The following is a 16,638-nucleotide window of genomic DNA, read 5'->3' as shown; positions in this document are numbered from 1 at the left end:
GAGGCCTAAGTGAAGTACGGTTAAAAATCAGTAGTAGTGTGAATATGGAGGCAGCAGAAGACTTTGCCGTCCACTCAGCAGGGGAGCAGCTGACGTTACTGAACCCCACTGACACAGGAGCTAGTGCTTTTCTCTGTGCGGACAGCACTTCCGAGTGACAAGTGGCTGTGTTGAAGCCCAGGATCAATCATGCAGCAGGCTGAGGCCTGCTTGGAGCTAGTTGAAAATATGATCGAGTTTGAATGTGGAGGCAGCAGGAGACTTTGCCGCCCACACAGCAGGGGAGCAGCTGACGTTACTGAACCCCACTGACACAGGAGCTAGTGTTTTTCTCTGTGCGGACAGCACTTCCGAGCAACAACTGGCTGCTTTGAAGCCCAGGATCAATCATGGAGCAGGCTGAGGCCTAATTGAAGCAAGTTTTATATAGGTTGTACACTACTACTGATTGTAACCGTGATCCACTTAGGCCTCTGGCTCCACTGTCTCTAGTATTTCCCCTGGCCTCCAACCCCACTAGTTGCTGCTCAGAAGTGGCGTCTGCACAATCCACACTTGTTCCTGTGCTACTGGGGCTCAGTCACGTCAGTTGATCCCCTGATGTGTGTCCGGACTACTAGTAATGGGAATGTGGACAGAGTAGGAGACATTGCCGGACACACATCAGGGGATCAACTGACGTGACTGAACCCCAGTAACACAGGAACAAGTGTGGATTGTGCAGACGCCACTTCTGAGCAGCAACTGGCGGGGTTGGAGGCCAGGGTAAATAGTAGAGACAGTGGAGCCAGAGGCCTAAGTGGAGCACGGTTAAAAATCAGTAGTAGTGTGAATGTGGAGGCAGCAGAAGACATTGCCGTCCACACAGCAGGGGAGCAGCTGACGTATTGTTGCCAACCAATTATTTATTCTGGAAGAGGACTGGCAAATTCTGGTGAGATCCAGGCCTTGTTCATTTTCAGAAAAGTAAGCCGGTCAACGTTATCGGAGGATAGTCACATGCGACGGTCTGTTAGTACACCACCTGCGGCACTAAAGACGCTTTCCGATAATACACTGGCAGCAGGGCAAGCCAGCACCTCCAATGCATATTGGCTAAGCTCTGGCCATGTATCCAGCTTAGAGACCCAAAACTTGAAGGGGGAAGAGCCGTCTGGGAGTACACTGACAGGGCAAGACATGTAGTCTGTCACCATCTGACGGAAACGTTGCCTCCTGCTGACTGGAGCCGTCTGTGATGGTGTAGACATTTGTGGTGGACACCCAAAACTTTGCCAATTTGGGCCATACTGGTCTTGCCTTGTGCTGAGGCGCTGCATCTGCTCCCTATTTGTGCAGAGCTTCCTCCACTGCCTTGACGCACAGAGCTGCTTTGTAAAGCACTAGCAGCACTGCTCTCGGGTGGAATGGAGAACATGATGGATTGCACCAGTGTGTCTTGGTACTCCCGCATTTTACGCTCCCAGTTCAACAGTGTTATGAGGCTTTGTAAGTTGTCCTGGTAGCGAGGATCTAGGAGGGTGTACACCCAATAATCAGCCGTGTTGAGAATGTGGGCGATGCGGCGGTCGTTTCTCAGGCACTGCAGCATGAAATCAACCATGTGCTACAGATTCCCAACTGCCCAAGAAACGCTGTCCCCTGCTTGAGGCGTCATCTCTGCCTGCTCTGCATCACCCTACCCTCGCTCTACATACTGACTAGAGCATTATGTACCTCCCTCCTCTGGAGATGTCTTCCTCCTCCATTGACTCCTCCTCATCCTTCTCACAAAGTGTCCCCTGCCTAGGCCTTTGTGAGGAACCATGTAGCGCAGACTGTCCAGAAGCAGATGGCATTTGGGACTCCTCATCCTCCACCTCTTCCAAAACCTCCTCCCTTAGTGCTTGCAGTGTTTTTTGACGCAGGCAGATAAGGGGGACAGTCATGCTGACTAGTGCATCATCTGCACTTGCCATCCGCGTGGAATCATCAAAGGCACGCAAAACGAGGCAGATGTCCTTCATAGAGGCCCACTCAGTGGGGCTGAAGTGTGACCGGCGCACAGTGCGACTTGTTTGCGCCTGATGCAGCTGGTACTCCATTACTGCTGCCTGCTGCTCACACAACCGCTCCAACATATGTAACGTTGAATTCCACCTGGTGGGTAGGTCACATATGATGCGATGTTCTGGAAGGCGTACTCGGCGCTGCAGAGCTGCAATGTGCGATCTTGCCATGCTGGAACGCCGTAAGTGAGCGCACTCTATGCGGACTTTGTGCAGCAGTGCATCAAGATCCGGATAGTCCCTCAGAAAGCTCTGCACGAACAAGTTGAGCACATGTGCCAGACATGGGATGTGAGTGAGGTTGACTAGGCCCAGAGATGCCACCAGATTTCGGCCATTGTCACACACTACCAAGCCTGGCTGGAGATTCGCTGGCAGAAAACACACGTCGCTCTCCTGCTTGATGGCATTCCAGAGCTCCTGCGCTGTGTGGCTTCGATTCCCCAAAGAAATTAATTTCAGTACGGCCTGTTGACGTTTGGCCACGGCTGTGCTCATATCGGTCGTAACAGGTTCCTGCAGCGCTGATTCTGAGGAACTGGAGTATGAGGAGGAGTCAATGTCTACAGACTGGATTCCTGCAATCCTTGGAGTTGGCAGAACACGTACAGCGCCACTCTCAAGATCTGTACCCGGCTCCACAACATTGACCCAATGGGTAGTGAGGGAAAGGTATCGTCCCTGTCCATGGGTATTAGTCCACGCATCGGTGGTCAGGTGGACCTTGCTACTGACGGCGTTTAGTAGCACATGTTTAATTTTTCCCTCCACTTGCTTTTGCTGGGCGGGGACGGCTTGCCTGCTGAAATAAAAGCGGCTGGGGACGGTGTATTGTGGGACTGCCAATGCCATGAATTTCTGGAAGGTGTCAGTCTCCACCAGTCTGAATGACAGCATTTCAAGGGCCAGTAATTTGGCAATGCCAGCATTCAGAGCCTGTGCTCTGGGATGGTTTGCAGAGTATGGCCGCCTTTTCTCCCATGCCTGTGCTACCGATGGCTGTAGAGTGGCCTGAGAGTGTGAGGATGAACAGGAACGTGGTGCTGTGGGTGGAATGTCACTGGGGCTCTGGACAACAGTGCCAGAGGTTCTTCCATGGCGATCCTGTGAGGAAGCCGAACCAGCTGTCTGTGAGCTGGAGGAAGAAGCTACAACACGAGCTGAAGAGGTGGTAGGTGGTGCTGTAGGTTGGCCTACGTCTTCAGTGTGTCTTTGTAACTCCACCACGTGCTTGGTACGCACATGTTTCCACATATTTGGGGTATTGAGGTTGCTGACACTTTTCCCTCTTTTGACTTTCTGATGACACAGCTTGCATTTGACAAAGCAAATGTCATCTGCAACTGTGTCAAAAAAAGGACCACGCACTGCAAGTCTTGGGAGCGCCCGTTTTGGCTTTTGGAAGAGGAATGCTCCTAACGGGTGCCGAAGTGGAGGCTACAGGCAACCAGTCCGCCCCCTCCCTCTCCCTCCGGTTTTGGCCATTCGGGGAATCTCTTCCTCAGAGCTGCTCCCACCACCTTCCTGTTCCTCACGCCATGATGGGTCAAGGACCTCATCATCTACACTCCCCTCTTCAAACACCTGCTTCTCCTGGGTAGTCTCTCCAGCACCGTACGCACCAGAAAGTGGCACCTGAGTCTCATCATCATCTGATGCGTACTGAGGTGTGCTGACCATAGGCACTGGCACACCCACCTCTTCAGATTCAGAGGGACAAAGCAGTTGCGCATCACTGCATACTCCCTCTTCTTCACATTCTTGAATGCTGCTTGGCTGGCCCCCTCTTTCCAAGCCAACAGATTCAGAGAACAGAAGTAGAGACTGTGATGGCTCCTGTACAGGGCTCTCTGACTGCCTGGGCAATTTGGCAGGTGGTGAAGAGACAGATGGTTGCTCTTCAGTGCTCTGGCCCTGAGAGGACGTGGAAGTCATTGAAGTCGATGCGTTAGCTGCCATCCATCCGACAACGGCTTCACTTTGTTCCTCCCGCAGCAGTGGGGTACGGCGAGGTCCTACAAAGCTGCGCATAAAGGAATGTTGCCTGGTAAAACTGGGCGATGCTGACTCACTGGTGCCCGCAGCAGGCACAGAATCCCCACGTCCTCTCCCTGCAGAATCCCCACGTCCTCTCCCTGCTGAAACTCCACGCCCACGTGCCTTACTCCCTGCCTTCGTCATCTTGGTAGGCTGATAAAGATAGGCAGAAAAGTATAAGGGGGGCTTAGTGTGCTTATTCCTGAACAGCTGCTAACAGGTATAAGAAACACTAATTTTATAAAGTGTGTGGACTACACTTTAATATGAGCTAATGTGGCCTACACAACTGTCAAATGAAGTTTTTGTTGATCTTTATTTTGTTTTGTTTTTTTCAAAAAAACAAAAAGGATGTGACCAAAGATTTGAAAGCAATAGTATCACAAACTTTATGGAGCTATTACAATGCAGGAAGGTAACCTACAATGCAAAAGATGAAGCTCCAAAAAATAGGGTAATACTAATCTGGCTGCTGATGAAGGGCACAAGCTAGAAAAAAGGCTCCTCTATCTACTCCTATATAGTGTTTGCAACCAACCAATGTAGATGGATACAGATGGATGCACACTAATAGGAGAATGAAAAATGAGCTGCAATAAAAGAAAAATATGTATGAGGCAGTGACGCACGCTGAGCGGCCTACAACCAGACGTGACTGCAGGACACACTACAGCATGAGCTGCACTCACACACAGAGACCTCTCAGACAGCCGTGAACAGTGCAGATAACTGGGAACTAGCACTGAAAGGCTGTAGAGTGGCTCTGCTGTCTACTCTTATAGTGTTTGCAACCAACATATATGGATACGGATGGATGCACACTAAAAGGAGAATGAAAAATGAGCAGCAATAAAAGAAAAATATGTATGAGGCAGTGACGCACGCTGAGCGGCCTACAACCAGACGTGGCTGCAGGACACACTACACAGCGTGAGCTGCACTCACACAGACCTTGCAGACAGCTGTGAACACTGCTGCAAGGCAAAAGAAAGCTACAGTGGTTGATTATGTAGCCTGGGTAATGCACAATATGATTTGGAAAATCACTATCTCTAACTGTCCCTCAGAGTCTTGAACAGCAGCCTGTCCCTAACTGAATTCACAGCAGAGTGAACCCGAAATTGCTGCGGCGGCGGCTTTTATAGTGCATCATGACATCATTTCAGCAGCCAATCACAGCCATGCCATTACTTAACATGCCTACATGCCTAACAGGATGTGCCCACACTTCTGAGGGTTGTCATTGGCTGAATCAAATCAAACTGGCTCATAGCATTATGGGAACTTCCGATTCCGGTATTCGATATGCTAAAAGTATCGGAACTCAGTATCGGAATTCCGATACCGCGAATATCGGCCGATACCCGATATTTGTGGTATCGGAATGCTCAACACTACTACTGACATGTCTTCAAATTTCCAAGCACTACATTTCGTATTTATTTTCAGAAAATAAGAAATGGTCAAAATAACAAAAAAATGCAGTGCTTGCAGACCTCAAATAATGCTAAGAAAACAAGTTCATAATCATTTAGAAACAACAATACTAATGTTTTAACTCAGGAAGAGTTCAGAAATCAATATTTCAATATTTTGTGGAATAACGATGATTTTTAATCACAGCTTTCATGCTTTCCACCAGTCTTTCATACTGCTTTTGGGTGACCTTATGCCACTCCTGGTACAAAAATTTAAGCAGTTCTTCTTTATTTCATGGCTTGTGACTATTCATCTTCCTCTTGATTACATTCCAGAGGTTATCAATGGGGTTCAGGTCTGGAGATTAGGCTGGCCATGACAGGGATTTGATGTGGTGGTCCTTCATCCTAGCTGTGACCTAGCTGTGTGGCATAGTGCATTGTCCTGCTGGAAAGAAACAGTCCTCAGAGTTGGGGAACATTGCCTGAGCAGAAGGAATCAACTCTTTTTCCAGGATAACCTTGTATGTGGCTTGATTCATACGCCCTTCGCAAAGATTAACCTGCCCAATTCCAGCCTTGCTGAAGCATCCCCAGATCATCTCCGATCCTCCACTAAATTTCACGGTGGGTGCAAGACACTGTGCCTTGTACGCCTCTCCAGGTCTCTGTCTAACCATTAGACAACCAGGTGTTGGGAAAAGCTGAAACTTAGACTCATCACAGAAGATTACCTTACTCCAGTCCTCTATGGTCCAATCCTTAATGTCTTTGGCAAACTTCATCCTGGCTCTCCTTTGCTTCTCATTGATGAAAGGCTTTTTTCTTCCTATACATGACTTGAGCCCAGCCTCTAGGAGCCTGTTACAAACTGTTCTTGCCATGCATCTCACCACAGCTGCTATTTGCCATTCCTTTTGTAGGTCACTTATGTTAAATATTAATTATTGACTTATTCTTATTACACTCAGTTCTGTACCGAGTACATTGCCTTTCGCTGACACTACAAACGTTATTTCTGTAAATTTAGCTCATGGTAAATGTCAACTCCATATATAGAGAGAACACGTGTTTTGTGGGATGTATATAACATGACTCATAAGAAGGAGGGGGCTTACTCTCCTTCATTCTCTTCGGACACTACAGTGAATGGACAGCTGTTATGTAAGTTAACCTAACCAGGTGTTGCTTCCAAAGATGCTTTTGACAGAGACAGACACCTTTCACCATTCAGGATCACAGGAAAGAAGCATACAAACTTTGATATGGACAATGTAACTATTTTATCTATTTTGTTTTCCTGCAATGATCTTTTTTGATGGGCGATCCAATAAACCAATCCTTTTTTTTTTTATAAGAAACATCGTGACATTTTCTTTAGAGTATCACCTTTGGTAACAAGTCCTGAATAAGAAAATAAGTATTTTTAACAACTTAATGTCATCCTGCGGTTGCTGAGTGACATTTGAATAAGTTGATGGTCATCCCGGTCAGTGGAGAGTCGTTTTCGCCCTCTGCCAGTCTGTAGTTTGTTGTCCCCAATGTCTGCTGCTTGACCTTGTTGTAATGGACTGCCGTCTTACAAATTTTAAGGATGGGGGCAACATGATGCTCACTGTATCCCTCTGCTATTAAAACCAGAATTGAGTCCTTCTTTTCCTCACTCAAGACTTTTCTTCTCAACTCCTTCTTAGGGATAAATTCTTGGACTTTAGGTGCGCTGCCAGACAAATTCCATAGCCACACAAGGTTAAAAAGTTAACCCTTTAATCCCTACGCGTTTCGAAACATAACACTTCTTCTTCAGGGGTTGACACATGAGAAGAAGTGTTATGCTTCAAAACGCGTAGGGATTAAAGGGTTAACTTTTTAACCTTGTGTGGCTATGGAATTTGTCTGGCTGCGCACCTAAAGTCCAAGAATTTATCCCTAAGAATCTTTGCTGCGGTCACCGCTGTGGACCGTTGGACGTGCAGCAGGCTGACATACTGACTATATAGGCTTTACTCTCTCTTTGAAAAGGTGAGTATAAATACCTTTTTATTTATACGTTTTACCCAGATAAGACCCTATTGCGCTCTTGTTTCAACCTTTTAGTGTATACAACTTTTCAACTCCTTCGGCATGGTTTAAAGTTATTTTTTCATTCCTATTACTTTTGGGATATTACTAGCACTTGTTTTGCCATCCTGCTTGTCCTATTGCAAGAGGATTGTGAACACCACAGCAGGGTTTTTAATACTTTCCTGCGCTAAATAAGATTTGGTTCAGGTGATCACCTAATCAGAAGCACATTAAGTAGAATGAGGTGTACTCTGGTTGGAATTCAACTGACTCTGGAATGGAATGGCTGTCAAGACACGTAGAGAAGCTGATTTTTAGAAAACTGTGCAGTGGTCTCTTTATTTTTGCCACAATTGTATTAAATAGTATATAGTAATGTATATATAGTATATAGAGAAGCTGTCCTGTGTGGTGTAGTATATAGAGAATATGTCCTGTGTGCTGTAGTATATAGAGGATGTGTCCTGTGTGCTGTAGTATATAGAGGATGTGTCCTGTGTGGTGTAATATATAGAGGATTTGTCAGCTCTCGTGTGTGGTCTAGTATATAGCATCTATCCTGCGTGGTATTTTTACATAACCGCATGGTGGCCCCCAAGAATGATTTTTCTCTGGTGGGCCAAAGGTACTCCAGTCCGACACTGATAATAACCAATCAAGGTAACCCTTTCAGGGTCCCAAAAACATGTGTCTAATGCCCCAGATCTGAATGTCAAGGGCGTTACAGGGATGTACATTCCTCATATGTACTGACAGTGGAGTACCAGTGCCCGTATTGATGGATCTGATATGTTTGGATCACTGTCTCCTCAGTTCCTGTATAGTTTTCCCTACATATAATTTAGGACATGGGCATCTGATCATGTAAACTACACCTCGGGGCTTACAATTTGTGTCATCCTTTACAAAATACTCTCTATTATCACCAGGGTTTACAAAATTATTCGTTGTGGGCGTGAATTTACAAAATGTGAATGATCCACAAGGATTTGACCCCATAGTATTCACTTTTCCACCTTCTTTTTCCCCCAACACAAACCAGGGGAAGAGTCCTGAGGACATCATTTGCATATTCCCAGTGCCTTCTGGGATAAGTGAAGAGTCTCCGCGAGCTCAACGATCACTGGATTTTGGCCATTGCAGCTGAAAAGAGGAAATCGGTAAACCGCGCGCCGATAATTTTGGCTCATTTTTCATTGTTTTGAAATCTCAATATGGAAGAGGCCAGGAGCCATTTGGTGAGCTGCATTTCTTGCTACATGTTCACAGACTTATCAATGGAAAAGACAATCTTCACATGCCACAAATCCAAGCTTGTGTCCCTGTTGGAGGAAAAGTTGCAAAATCTCGAAGACAAGTTAGCTACGTTGAAGATCATTAAGGAAGGTGAAGAGTTCTTAGACAGAGCAGAATTATCTCTTCATGTTACAGAAAGAGAAGAAATTTGAAGTGCACCTGAAGAAACAGAGGAATGGAAACATGTGACCCAGAGAAGCAGGAGGATCGGGAGGCAGTCAGCACCCATACTGCTCAGGAGCCACTACCAGTCTCTTACACAGGAGAAAGATGAAGAAATACATCAGGATAAGACTTTGCCCACAAACAGCAACCTTGTACGTCTTCAGAATCCTCCTGGATGCAGAAAGAAAAATGTTGTGAAGAAGAAACGGAGAGTGGTGGTCATGGGGGATTCCCTGTTGAGAGGAACAGAGGCTGCTATCTGCAGACCAGATATAACTTCAAGAGAAATGTGCTGTCTTCCAGGTGCAAAAATTAAAGAGGTGTCTGACAGGATATCAGGACTCTTCAGACCTACTGATGACTACCCATTCCTGCTACTACATGTGGGGACAAATGACACCGCAAGAAACGACCTGGAAACCATCTGCAGAGACTTTGAAAACTTAGGCAAGAAAGTGAAAGAACTGGGAGCGCAGGTGGTCTTCTCTTCCATCCTCCCAGTGGATGGCCATGGAACAAGGAGGTGGAATAAGATTCTGCAGGTGAACAACTGACTACGTCGATGGTGCCATCAGCAAGGATTTGGATTTCTGGATCACGGAGTGAATTACCTATACGATGGACCACTTGCTAGAGATGGAGTGCACCTTAAAAAGACTGGAAAACATGTATTTGGAAGTCGCCTTGCTACACTCAGCAGGAGAGCTTTTAACTAGAACAATGTGGGAAGGGAAGTAAAAGGCCAGAAAAAGCCATACACCTGGCAAATGCTATTGAGAACTCTGCTATTAGAAGTGGGAGGAAAGAACAAAGAAAAAAAAATCAAAATAATAAAAGTATTGGAGAAACAGAAACAAATCACAAACTAAAATGTTTCTATACTAATGCACAAAGCATGGGCAACAAACAAGGAGAACTGGAACTACTAACACAGGAAAAGAAATATGATGTCATTGGAATCACTGAAACTTGGTGGGACAATACACATGATTGGAATACAAGGCTAGAAGGATACAACTTATTTGCAAGAAACAGACTTGATAAACGAGGAGGAGGAGTCGCATTGTATGCTAGAAAAGCGTATATCTGCACAGAGATTGAAACTTCAGCGACTGGGGGTTCTGTGGAAACTGTTTGGGTAAGAATACAAGGACAGAACAATGGAAAGGACACCATTGTAGGCATTTACTACAGACCGCCTGTGCAAGCTGAAGATATGGATGAACACTTTATACATCAAATGGACAAGTTCTCCAAAAAAATATGACATAGATGTCATGGGAGATTTCAACTATCCAGACAATTTGTTGGGAATCTCTCTCAGGCAAAACTAACAGGTCAAGGAAATTCTTATCCTCTCTTGCTGACAACTTTATCTTCCAAAAGGTAGGGGAGAAAGCAAGGGCATCTGCTACCTTGGATCTAATCCTTATAAACAGGGAGGAAATGGTTGAGGAGGTAAAAGTGGCTGGGACCCTAGTAGGTAGCGACCATACTATTTAAGAATTTTGGATAACTAGAGGAGGAAGACCTGTGAAGAATCAGACGTCACGGTTAGATTTCAGAAAGGCAGATTTTAAGGGATTCAGAAAGAGAATTGGAGGGATCCAATGGCTGGATATCCTTAAAGACAAAAATGTCCAGGAAGGATAGGAAATCTTGAAAAATGAAATTCTCAAAGCACAATTGCTAACAATTCCGAAAAGAGGGAAGAATAGGAAGCATTTAAGGAAGCCAGGATGGATGAACACAGAACTTAAGCACATGCTAAAAAGGAAGAAAGAAATGTTTATAAAATGGAAAGAGGGAGGCATATCTAAAGAAGACTATAATGCTGTGTGCAGAATCTGCAGGGCACAAATCAGATTACTAAAGCTGACAATGAATTGAGGCTTGCAAGAGACGTCAAAAGCAATAATAAAGGATTTTGGGGATATGTCAAAAGTAAAAGAAAAGTCAAAGATGCTATAGGATTTTTACAGGATGAAAATGATGAAATGGTAAGACAGGATGTTGAGAAGGCTGAACTTTTAAATTCCTATTTTGCATCTGTTTTCTCTCAAAAAAGGAAATGTAACATCAACTGTTCTTCACTGTCCTATTAAGGGAATAGAAAAATCCAGGATATCTATAAACAGAAAGATAGTGAGGAAACACTTAGCTAACCTAAATGAATTCAAGTCTCCAGGTCCAGATGAATTACACCCCAGAGTACTGAAGGAGATAGCAGAAGACATTTTTTAACCCCTCTCAATAATCTTTGAAAATTCTTGGAGAACAGGAGAAGTCCCAGAAGACTGGAGAAGAGCAAATGTTGTTCCTATCTTCAAAAAAGGGGAAGAAGGTGGACCCAGGAAACTATAGGCCAGTGAGTCTGACTTCTATACCAGGAAAGATCTTTGGACAAATTATTAAACATGTATGTCAGTACCTGGATAAGAATGAAGTGACTAAACAGAGTCAGCATGGGTTTTTAACTAATAAGTCATGTCAGACTAACTTAATTTCCTTCTATGATGGAATCACTGATTGGGTGGATCAGGGAAATGCTGTAGATATAGTATATCTTGACTTCAGCAAAGCATTTGACAAAGTATCTCACACAATCCTTATTGAAAAAATGACTAGGTATGGAATGGACAAGGCAACAGTTAGGTGGATTCATAGCTGGCTTAGTGATCGGACCCAAAGATTGGTCGTAAATGGCTGCACATCCAGTTGGAAGAATGTCTCAAGAGGGGTACCACAGGGCTCTGTCCTGGGCCCTGTATTGTTCAACATCTTTATCAATGATTTAGATGAAGGAATTGAGGGTAAACTGATAAAATTTGCCGATGACACAAAGCTAGGTGGGATAGCTAATACTAGAGAAGAGAGAGAGAGAGGATTCAAAAAAATATAAACAGGAGCAGTGGGCAGCAACTAACAGAATGGTTTTTAACAGGGAAAAATGCAAAGTACTACATTTGGGCAATAAAAATGAAAAAAGCATATACAGAATGGGAGGAATAGGGCTAAGCAACAGCACATGTGAAAAAGACTTGAATATACTAATAGATCACAGACTGAATATGAGTCAACAGTGTGATGCAGCAGCAAAAAAGGCAAATGCAATTCTAGGATGTATTAACAGAAGCATACAGTCTAGATCATGTGAAGTCATTATTGCCCTCTACTCCTCTTTGGTCAGACCTCATCTGGAATACTGTGTTCAGTTTTGAGCGCCACATTTTAAAAAAGACATCAACAACTTCAGAAAAGAGCGACCAGAATGGTGACCGGTCTGCAAACCCTGTCTTATGAGGAAAGGTTGCAGGATTTGGGAATGTTTAGCTTGCAAAAGAGAAGACTGAGAGGAGACTTAATAGCTGTCTACAAATATCTCAAGGGCTGTCACATTGTAGAAGGATCATCTTTATTCTCATTTGCACAAGGAAAGACTAGAAGCAATGGGATGAAACTGAATGGGAGGAGACACAGATTAGATATTAGAAAAAAACTATTTGACAGAGTGATCAATGAGTGGAACAGGCTGCCATGAGAAGTGGTGAGTTCTCCTTCACTGGAAGTCTTCAAACAGAGGCTGGACAGACGTCTGTTTGGGATGATTTAGCAAATCCTGCTTTGAGCAGGGGGTTGGACCAGATGGCCCAGGAGGTCCCTTCCAACTCTACGATTCTATGATTCTAACACATTCTGTGGGGAGATGGATGTGCGTCAGGTGGCCCCTCAGATTTTTCCCCATACGATAGGTCACAGACGGATATGCCCCCCACCCCCGACAACGTCCCTCAATTCTGGGTCAGCCCTGATATCGGCCAGTACTTACGTAGAGCATTGTAAGCACCTGTCGCTTTTCATCATATGTCCCTATAAATCTGATAAGTGGGGTTTCCACCTTTCTGGGAGCCACATCCAATAATCTTTCTCTGTCAGTCTTCTTATCCCTATTTAGTGCCCTATAAAACACCTTCTTGGGATAACCTCTTGACCTGAATCTCTGAAAAAGGTTCTGACTCTCTTTACCAATTAAGACGTCATTGGAACATGTCTGTACAAAGGGGGGCAACAATTAATCCAGGTCCTGGCTGGTGCTCTCCATCAAAGACCCATTGCCTGACACAATAGGCCTCCCAAGTATAGGTCTTATTTATTTGTGCACCTTCGGTAATGTGTAATAGATTGCTATGGTAGGATTAGGATTAAACTTTTTTAAACTCGTTCTCTGACAACAAATTTCTATCCCTAGCTCCTTTCAGCAAGGTTAGTAAATCATTCAAATAAACATCAGTGGGATCAACTTTAAGAATGGTATTAGTTTTCCTGTCATCCATTAAATCCTGCGACATACAGATATAGTCTAGTCTATCCATCAGGACAATATTGCCTCCCTTATCGGAGGGCTTGATTATCAGATCTTTTTTGTCCTGTAAATCTCTTAAGGCCACCAACTCATCAGGACTCATCTTACCACTCCTATTCCCCTTTGACAACTTTCTGGTATCATGTTCCACCATATTCACAAATTTATCAATATTGTGGTATTTTGAAAAGGGTAGAGTATTTTTACTCCTTGGTTTAAATGATGAAAAGGATGGAGATATATCTGGATGATCAGATTCCAACTCCTCCAAAATTTAAATTGCCTCTCTCTCTCCTACTAAGGTCCATACCATCCCTGTTCTTATTGATATAGTACTTATGTAATGCCAATTTACGTGCAAATAAATTAAGGTCATTGGTCCAGGCAAAGGGGTCAAATTGTGGTATCAGAGTAAATGACAAAACCCTTTTTCAGAAGGGAAATATATGCCTCATTTAAGTTTACTCCTGACATAAAAGATCTGCAAATCAGCACTCCCCCTCACTAATTCCCCTGCACTGGATTCTGGCTCCCTAAAAAAGTTACCCGAAGTTGATTCGCACTGCCTGTGGCCCCCTAAAAGGTAATTGGCAGTGTCTACCGCCCCATATTTGGCATCACAGGAGCTGCTACCCCTAACCCAACCGATGGTACCCCTATACCATTGAAATGGAAAGATCTTAATGTATCTGATCACACTAAGCTTATGAGTTTGGACAAAGAAGAATTGTATAGCAACATAGACCATGAACTTGGTATTGTGGCGGTATCACATTTTCTTTACACTAAGGGTAGACAATTTTTGCACACAGTAATATTTTGATTGCACTTTTACGCTTTCTTCTTACAATAATTTTATCTTTAGCAGTACCTTTTTCATCAGATAAGGGGTACCGCTATGGGTACTTCTTGTGCACCAACTTTTGCTAATTTATTTTTAGGGTAATGGGAAGATGTGCATGTATTTTGTGAAGATTTATCCTTTCACACTAGTCAAATTTTATTTTGGGGGAGATATATTGATGATGTTTTGATTTTGTGGGATGGGGAGAGACATTCCTGGAGTTTGTTTCCATACTTAATAGAAACAAAATTGGTATGCATTTTCCTAAAGAAGTACGAGGCAAAAAAAATAATTTCCTTGACTTAACCATCTCTATTGTTGAAAAAGGGGATATCCATACCGACATATATAGAAAACCTACATCTACTAACAATTTCTTACATTAGGAAAGCTGGCACCCTCCGTCTTTGACCTTCAGGCAAGGTGCAATGGTTCCAATGATGTCTTGTTTGGTAAAGAGTCAGAACCTTTTTCAGTGATTCAGGTCAAGAGGTTATCTCAAGAAGGTGCTTTATAGGGCATTCAACAGGTCTAAGAAGACTGATAGAAAGATTTTTGGATGTGGCTCCCAGAATGGAGGAAACCCAACTGATCAGATTTATAGGGGCATATAATGAGAAAGCAACAGGTGCTTACAACGTTCTACCAAGTACTGGCTGATTTTGAGGGCTGACCCAGATTTGAGGGATGTTGTTGGGGGATATCCATCTGTGACCTATCATAGGGGGAAAAAATCTGAGGGGCGACCTGACACATAGCCACCTCCACACAGAATGTGTTGGGGGAAAAAGGTGGAAAAGTGAAAATTATGGGGTCAAATCCTTGTGGATCATGCACATTTTGTAAATTCATGCCCATAATGAATTATTTTGTGAACCATGTTGATAATAGTATTTTGTAATGGATGATATAAATTGTAAGCCCTGAGGTGTAGTTTACATGATCAGATGCCTTTGTCCTAAATTATACAGTATGTAGGGAAAATTATACAGGAACTGAGGAGATGGCTATCCAAACATATCAGTTCCATCAATACAGGCACTGATACTCCACTGTCAATACATATGAGGAACGTACATCCCTGTAACCCCCTTGACATTCAGATTTGGAGGATTAGACATGCTTTTGGACCCCGTAAGGGTAACCTTGATCGGTTATTATTACAGGAGGCATGTAGGGTGGATATTTAGATTAAAGTCACGTAGCCCCTTCGGACTGAAAAAAGGCTGAAAAGGAAAAAACCTTTATTGAGATTAAGCATAAATTTGCTTTTACTCTTGGAAAATATCTGTTATGGCGTTCTAACCCCCCATGTTGTAAATAATATATACTGTAAGGCTAGTTTCACACTTGCTTTTTTTTGCAGCGCGTTTTCCCCGCAAAAAAACGCATTGAAAAAACGCATACATAAGCATACAACTGCTGCGTTTTTTTCAAGCATTTTTATGAGCATGCATGAAAAAAACGCAGCGTTTTTATGCGTTTTTAGTGCGTTTTTACCGCGTTTGCGTTTTTTTCCAACATTTTTAGGTGGCCCCTCACACTACCCAAACCATGACTTTACTAACCCTAACCCTGACCCTAACCCTAACCCTGACCCTAACCCTTAACCAAATCATACTTAACCCTAACCCAAACCCTAAACCCTAACTAACCCTAACCCTAACCCTGACCCTAACCCTAACCCTGACCCTAACCCTGACCCTAACCCTAACCCTTAACAAAACCATACTTAACCCTAACCCTGACCCTAACCCTGACCCTAACCCTAACCCTAACCCTGACCCTAACCCTTAACAAAACCATACTTAACCCTAATCCTGACCCTAACCCTGACCCTAATCCTTAACAAAACCATACTTAACCCTAACCCTGACCCTAACCCTGACCCTAACCCTAACCCTGACCCTAACCCTGACCCTAACCCTTAACAAAACCATACTTAACCCTAATCCTGACCCTAACCCTGACCCTAACCCTTAACAAAACCGTACTTAACCCTAACCCTAACCCTGACCCTAACCCCAACCCTAACCCTGACCCTAACCCTTAACAAAACCATACTTAACCCTAATCCTGACCCTAACCCTGACCCTAACCCTTAACCAAACCATACTTAACCCTAACCCTGACCCAAACCCTAACCCTGACCCTAACCCTAACCCTAAACCCCCTTAACTAACCCTAACTCTAACCCAAACCCCTAAATTCCATGGATAAAAAAAAAAAAACGCATATGCAAAAAAACGCATACATGAGCATGCCAGTGCGCACATATGCGCATCCATAGGCTATAATGGCCATTTTTAGCGCAAAACGTGCGCATGCGCTTTTTTGCAGGGCCAAAAAATGCAACATGCTGCGTCTGGAAAATACCAACGCACACCCCAAAAAAACGCAGCG

The sequence above is a fragment of the Dendrobates tinctorius genome, unplaced genomic scaffold (assembly GCF_039654945.1).
Source record: "Dendrobates tinctorius isolate UK_male_01 unplaced genomic scaffold, ASM3965494v1 ptg000028l, whole genome shotgun sequence".
In the NCBI taxonomy this organism is placed as follows: Eukaryota; Metazoa; Chordata; class Amphibia; order Anura; family Dendrobatidae; genus Dendrobates; species Dendrobates tinctorius.
Note: the sequence above shows the minus strand (reverse complement) of the source record.